Raw genomic sequence first — 7069 nt, forward strand, 5'->3', positions numbered from 1 at the left:
CCCCTCCCCTCTGGTAACCACTAGGCCATTGCCCCCATCCATGAGTCTCTGTTTGTTTGTCCTGTTCATGTGTTGCTTTTAGGTTTATATCCCGCATATAAGTGATGTCATGTGATTTTCAACCTTTTCTGTATGGTTTATTTTGCTTAGTATGATTATTTCAAGGTCTTTCCATGTTGTTACAAATTGCACTATTTCAAGCCATCCTGAGAAAAAAGAACAAGGCTGGAGGCATAACTCTGTCTGACTTCAAATTATACTACAAAGCAACAGTGATCAAAACGGCATGGTATTGGTAGAAAAACAGACACACAGACCAGTGGAACAGAATTGAGAGTCTAGAAGTAAATCCATATTTATATGGGCAAATAATTTTAGACAAGAAAAAAAAAAACATATAGTAGAGAAAGGAAAGCTTCTTCAGTAATGGTGCTGGGAAAACTGGAAAGCCACCTGCACAAAAAAATGAAACAATCACCACATACCAAAATTAACTCAAAATGGATTAAAGACCTGAATATAAGACCTGAAACTAGGTTTTTAAAATTGGTTTATGAAATCTTGATTTCAGTTTAGGAAATCTATGTGTTTTTTTCTTAATATAGAGCATAAATTGATGGCGTTTTGACTTTGTTGACCTGTCCCTTCTTTCATATCTTCCTCCTTTTCAGTGCCTTCTTTATTTTCAGATCTCCTAAGATCCCATGCTGCCAGATTTTACCCATAATGAGGAATAACCATGGGATGAACCCAGCCTATTATAGAATAAGAATATTTGACTTTTTGTGCTAGCTTGAATATTTACCAAGTGAATACCCATAGGAATCTGTCTTAAACTCACTATATAGTTCATCTGTAATATAGAGATTATAATAACTATTCTAAGAAACTTATTGTTGGGTTTCTGGTTTCCAGTTCCTCATGTAAGGAGCTTGGAAGTCACCACTCTGTCCTAACACAAAGTGAAGAGCTGAACAGACTGAAAAATCAAAAACTCTTCTTGGATCCTGATTGTTATTTTAGATGAGTATATACATGTACTAAAATCCATCAAATAATATACTTATATTTTGTGCATTTCATAGTATAAACATTAAATGTCAATAAAATTAAGAAAAAAAGATTCTTTTTCTCTATGCTGGATCTGAATCAGAATCTCTAATGTCATTATGTTTATCTAAAATAGAAATCTGAAGTATGACAGCGAGAGTGAATATGTAGTTTCAGCCATAATTCTTGTTTATATATAGCTTTAACAATAGTCATAGGGTCTTAAAATATCATATTCCTTATTTTAAGAATGTAATGTAAGGAACTCATAAAATACATTCTGAGTCACTTTGGTTTTAGCATCACATTTAGGATCTATCTCAGCACATGTGACAGCTGAATCATAACTATCTTCTCCCTAACAAATTGATTTCCTTTCCAGTATTTGACATTTGTATTTTTTAATTACAAATTTAATGGTAGTTGCTACATTAATGGAACCTACTCCCTGCTTGCCAAATCTCTCTTTCACACACTTATATCAAATATATCTTCTCTGTTGCATCACTATTTGTCAGCTTAACAGGTGCTACAACTCTGAATTTAAAATGAAAATGTCGTGCCTTTCAGATCAGGATGTCTGGAGAGATGGCTGTTGTGCAGGAGGCTGAGGTGAATGTGGGTGGCAGTGAACCCAGCAAAAATGAGCTAAAGAAATGCCTGAAAACTAAGAAGAAGGTAGTAGAGAAGTAAGCCAAGCAGAAAGAGCTCAGTGAGAAACAACTAACCTAAGCCAATGCTGCTGCCACCAACCACACCAATAACAATGACATCGGTGCCTAGTTAGAGAGCCTGGACCCAAACCAACACTATAAGATCCTCAGCCAATCAGTCTACCAACTAAAGGTTAATGACTGGTACGTATCCAAATTCCATATAGATGTCTTACTCGCTCACTTCATCCAAGTCACATATAACCTGGGGACTACCTAAGTGACAGCATCCTAAAGGTTGCAGGTATGATCCATGCCAAAAGAGCTTCTAGGGGAAAGTTCATCTTCTATGGCCTTTGAGGAGAGGGTGCCAATTTGCAAGTCATGACCAATTCTAGGAATTATAAATCAGAAGAAGAATTTATTCCTATCGACAACAAACTACATTGGGGAGACATAATTGAATTCAGGGGAATCTTTGAAAAAACAAGAAGGGTGAGCTAAGCATCATTCGCTATGAGAATACACTGAGAACTCCTTGCTTACATATGTTACCTCATCCTCACTTTGGCCTCAAAGACAAGGAAACACAATATCATCAGGGATACTAGGAGTTGTTTCTGAATGACTTTGTGAGGCAGAAATTTATCATTCACTCAAAGATCATCACATCTGTAAGAAATTTTTGGATGAGTTAGGATTCCTAGAGCTTGAAAGCCCCATGATGAACACCATCCCAGAGGGAGCTGTGGCCAACCAAGCCTTTTATCACTTACCACAATGAGCTGGACAAGAATTTATATATGCGATTTACTCTGAACTCTACCATGCAATGCTGGTAGTTGGTGGCGTTGACCAGGTTTATGAAATTGGACTCTAGCTCTAGAATGAAGGAACTGATTTGACTCACAATCCTGAAGCACTATAGCCTATGTTCTACATGGCCTATGCAGAATACCATGATCTCATGGAAATCATAAAGAAAATGATTTCAGGGATGCTGAAGCACAGTACAGGCAGTTACAAGGTCAACTACCACCCAAATGACCCAAAGGGCAAAGCCTACGAGATTGACTCTACCCCGCCCTTCCAAAGAATCAGAGTAGAAGAGCTTGAGAAAGCCCTGGGAGTGATGCTGTTAGAAACTAACCTCTTCGAAACTGAAGGAACACGAAATTCTTAATACCTGTGTGGCAAAAGCCATTGAATGCCCTCCATCCTGAACAGCAGCCAGGCTCCTGGACACGCTTGTTCTGCAGCTACTGGAAGTGGCACGCATCTATGACCACCCGCATATAATGAATGAGTCCTTTGACAAAGCAGCACTGTTCTAAAGAGGGTGTAACTGAGCGATCTGAGATGTTTGTCATGAAGAAGGAAATATGCAATGCCTACACCAAGCCGAATAACCCCATGTGGCAGTGGCAGTTTTTCGAAGAACAGGCCAGGGCCTCTGGCAATGATAAGGCCATGTACATAGATGAAGCTCGTATGTGAGATCTAAAATTGAAAGCAACAAACAAAGACTAACAAATGAAAACTCATAGACACAGACAACAGTTTAGGGGTTACCAGAGGGAAAGAGGGGAGGAGGGAAGGGTCAAGGGGGTCAAATGTATGGTGACAGAAGGAAATTTGACCTTGAGTGGTGAACACACAATGTGGTATACAGATGACATGTTATTAATTGCACACTTGAAACCTATATAATTTTATTAGCCCATGTCACCTCAATAAACTTAATAAAAAAAAAAAGAATTAAAAAAAATGACTACAGGAATAGTAGGAATGTTTGATTTTATGTAGCCAAACTGGAATTATATATGTTGGATTAACATAAGCTTCATTAAACATGTAGAGATATGATTAAAATAATAGATAAGTTCTGTAACAGATGTCAGAACAGTATTTCAAGTATTTCATTTTCCTTTCTTGTGGAATTTCTAAATAAAAAGGCAAATTACAAAGAGAAAAAAAAAAGAAGCACTTGTGTTTCCTGCCATGAAACCTGAAGAAGGAAAATGTAGCAACTGCTAATACATTAGAAAGCACAACATGGGGGCACTTTTGTCTAAAAAATAATAATTGCAAGTCACATAACTCAGACATCTTTTCAATTCTGTAAAAGTCAAGAACTGCAAGTGAATTCTTATATGTTCCTATTCATTTGGCTATAACAGTCCAGTCGCCAAAAGAGAGAAAAGGAATTAAGAATTCTTTTTTTATTCCTTGTTACCAAATAAACCATTTGTCTCTGAAAAAGAAAGGGAGAAGGAGGGGGAGAAGAAGGAGGAGGAGACAGAAAAGGAAGGAAGAAAGAAAGGAGGGAGGGAGGGAAGGAGTGGGGGGAGAGAGAGAGAGAGAGAAAGAAAGAGAGAGAGAGAGAGAGAGAGAGAGAGAGAGAGAGAGAGAGAAATGTTGCTTTTACCCAAGAGGTAAGTTTTATTCCCCGAACGAAAAAAAGGCAATGCATTTTTCTCTGGTGACTCGAGAGTTGTTTGTGTTAGGGAAATAGTGACGGTGACACGCTAAAACCAGGTGTACTGCCAAACCCTTGCATCAGAAAGCGTAAATCCCTTCGTGGTACTGGGGCGCCCTCTGTGGGGGTCTCGGCCAATTCTTCTAGAATTACTCCTGGCATCTGGGGGTCCTATGACTATCATCAAATCTATTTTGTAGTTTGCAAGGTCTGTGCCTTCTTTCCGTTAGGAAGTGCTTGCAAGCAGCAGATAAAACTTCTAATTCCATGTGGATTTCTTTTCTAACCCTCTGGGGCTAGTAGTCCACAACTGGTCATTCAAAATACATCATATGTAGATACATAAAAAAAAAAAAACTACAACAAACCTGCTCGCTTTTCAAAGAAGGTAAATTAAGACAATGTATTTAGGTTAAAGTTAACTTAGCATCCAAATATAATATAAGAAATTTTATTTACCTTCTTTGAAAAATAAGCTATTTTTGTGATGTTTTCTTTACATCATTACCTATTTAATTTAACATAAGAAAATAACAGATAAAAATAGGTTAATTAATTGGCACACATTTTCCCTAGGCTTCAAAAATACTTTGATATTCTTGCTGATATTTGTGTCATGGAGAAGATTTTTCTTTCTTTTTTTTCATTTATTTATTTATTTATTTATGGTGGCATTGGTTAACGAAATCCAGTGTTTCAGCTGTACATTTTAATGGTAAGGCATATATATGTGTACACTGTGTGTTTACTTTCCACAGTTAGATTTCTTTCTGTCACCACATATTTGACCCCCCTTCCCCCTTCTACCTCTTCCTTCCCTCCACCCTCTGGTAACCACATGTCCATGAGTCTCTGTTTGTCCTGTTCGTTTGTTGCTTTTAGGTTTATATCCCACATATAAGTGATATCATGTGATTTTCAACTTTTTCTGTCTGGCTTATTTCTCTTAGCATGATTATTTCGAGGTTCATCCAGGTTGTCGCAAATGGCAGTATTTCATCTCTTCTTATGGCTGAGTAATATTCCATTGTATATATGAACCACAACTTCTTTATCCAATCATCTATTGTAGGAGAAGATTCTTCTAAGGACATGAATGCTGGTAATTAAAAGAAGTGGACTGCCAGATGAGAACTTGACTTCTTCTGAAATTCTTATTCACAGTTTTATTTATCTTGGGCCTGACTACCAATCACTAATTCTGTTCTCTGGGCTTTTGTTTTTCTCGATTCCATAAAATAAAATTTATTACATTTTGACCCTTTAATTAAAATAGCTTAGCAATCATAAAATAGAATAAAAACGTACCTTAGTTTTTGTTTGTTTGTTTGTTTGTTTGTTTGTTTTTATTCTCTGCCTTTGCCCCTATCTTCCTTAATGTCAAACTTTCTTTTTGGTTAATATATTTTCATCAGAGGTGCAGTTTGTTTTTTCAAACACTAGAGATCTGTATGATCCAATGCCCTCATTCTGACAACTGATTTTCAATGGCTTGCAAATAAAAACTTTGCTTTTATTTTATTATCTCTCTTAGTACACTGATGCAAAGAACAAGATATGATATACATTTTTGGGGTACTATGTACTTCATAATGTTTGTCATATATTAACTCAACCAGGAGTTTGATGGCTAACCCATAAACAGCTCTGAGAAGTTCGAGAGACTAGGATAAACCATGGAGATGGGAGTAGTTTGTAAACAGTTAAGAGAGGCTTCTGGTGATCTAACTAAAATAAATTGATGAAAAAAATAATAATTAAATGGCAAACCAGTTAAAAATAAACACGGAAAAGGAGCTACATAATCTGGTAATTGTTAAAAGTTTTGATAGCAGAGTAAGGCAAGAAATCAAATAATTGCAAATGGTTAAGAAAGCTCAGTGTCACTTTAACATGCAGCCTTCCTGCTCTCTGCCCATTGTACTCATTCAGCTACCATAACAAGTCAGATGAGGCATAGTCCAATTAAAGACTCTCAGAACTGCTATAATTTTAAGCATTGTGAGACCAGGAGGTCAACTTGTCAAACTAGGAACACAAAATGCTCCTTGCCATATTGCTTAGTCTAGCACATCTGCAGGCTTTGCCCAGTCCTCACAATGAATTCCTATTCCAAACATGGAATGACAACAAAATCCTGCTTCTCACCCCAAAAGCAGAAGGTTTTTTTCCTTTAAAGATATGATATTTGGGATATGTCCCAATAATTTGTGTGGTCTGAGATATTTGTCAAATAGTTGGATGAGAGCAGTCCTTTATGGAACTTGATATATGAGAATCAAGGTTATTTGGGGAAATCTATGGGAAATTTTCATGTTCATGTTGATAAAACCCTTAATTTTTGGATGCATGGGGTCTTAATAAACAGTAGCAGTTTACGTTTTGAACAAAGTGCTGATATAGCAAAGGCAAAGCAGAAAGACTTGTCAAAGTAGGAAGTTTTTTTTTACATCAGCTGCTGGTGTCTAAAACTCTGTTCAAGTAGTTTATTTAACAAGATGTAGGCTGTACAAAGTTGGAGAATGCTTAATGTAAACATGCAATTATTTTCTCCCTGTAACCTTTGTACCCCAGGGGGACGCTGTCAGACTTACTGATTGAAGGAATTCTTCCCAGCCAAGAAAACAGGAATTTTGATGACTATTTCTTGAATGCTGTTAAATTGTTTACAGCACTGGAGATGTAAATAGCTGACCTCTTGGAGACATGGTATTTGCCTTCTGACAAAAATTGAGTAGTAAAGTTCATTTTTTATTTCATTTTATTTCTTAGTTTTGTGTATATTTGGTCATGAAAATAAGAAATAAAGTCCTTTTTTTATTATAAAATATTTGATACTCTAAAACTTTTCTGCTTATCCATCAGTCACTGTTTTGTTCATCTAAAC

The 7069-nt window shown here is 36.5% G+C and overlaps 1 pseudogene; it reads left to right on the forward strand.

The window, feature by feature from the left end:
- The first annotated feature begins 1638 nt into the window (after window positions 1-1638).
- On the forward strand, window positions 1639-3828 carry LOC107505145 (annotated as a pseudogene).
- Window positions 3829-7069: the final 3241 nt, after the last annotated feature.

Source organism: Rousettus aegyptiacus, unplaced genomic scaffold, assembly GCF_014176215.1.
Source record: "Rousettus aegyptiacus isolate mRouAeg1 unplaced genomic scaffold, mRouAeg1.p scaffold_m13_p_2, whole genome shotgun sequence".
Classification (NCBI taxonomy): domain Eukaryota; kingdom Metazoa; phylum Chordata; class Mammalia; order Chiroptera; family Pteropodidae; genus Rousettus; species Rousettus aegyptiacus.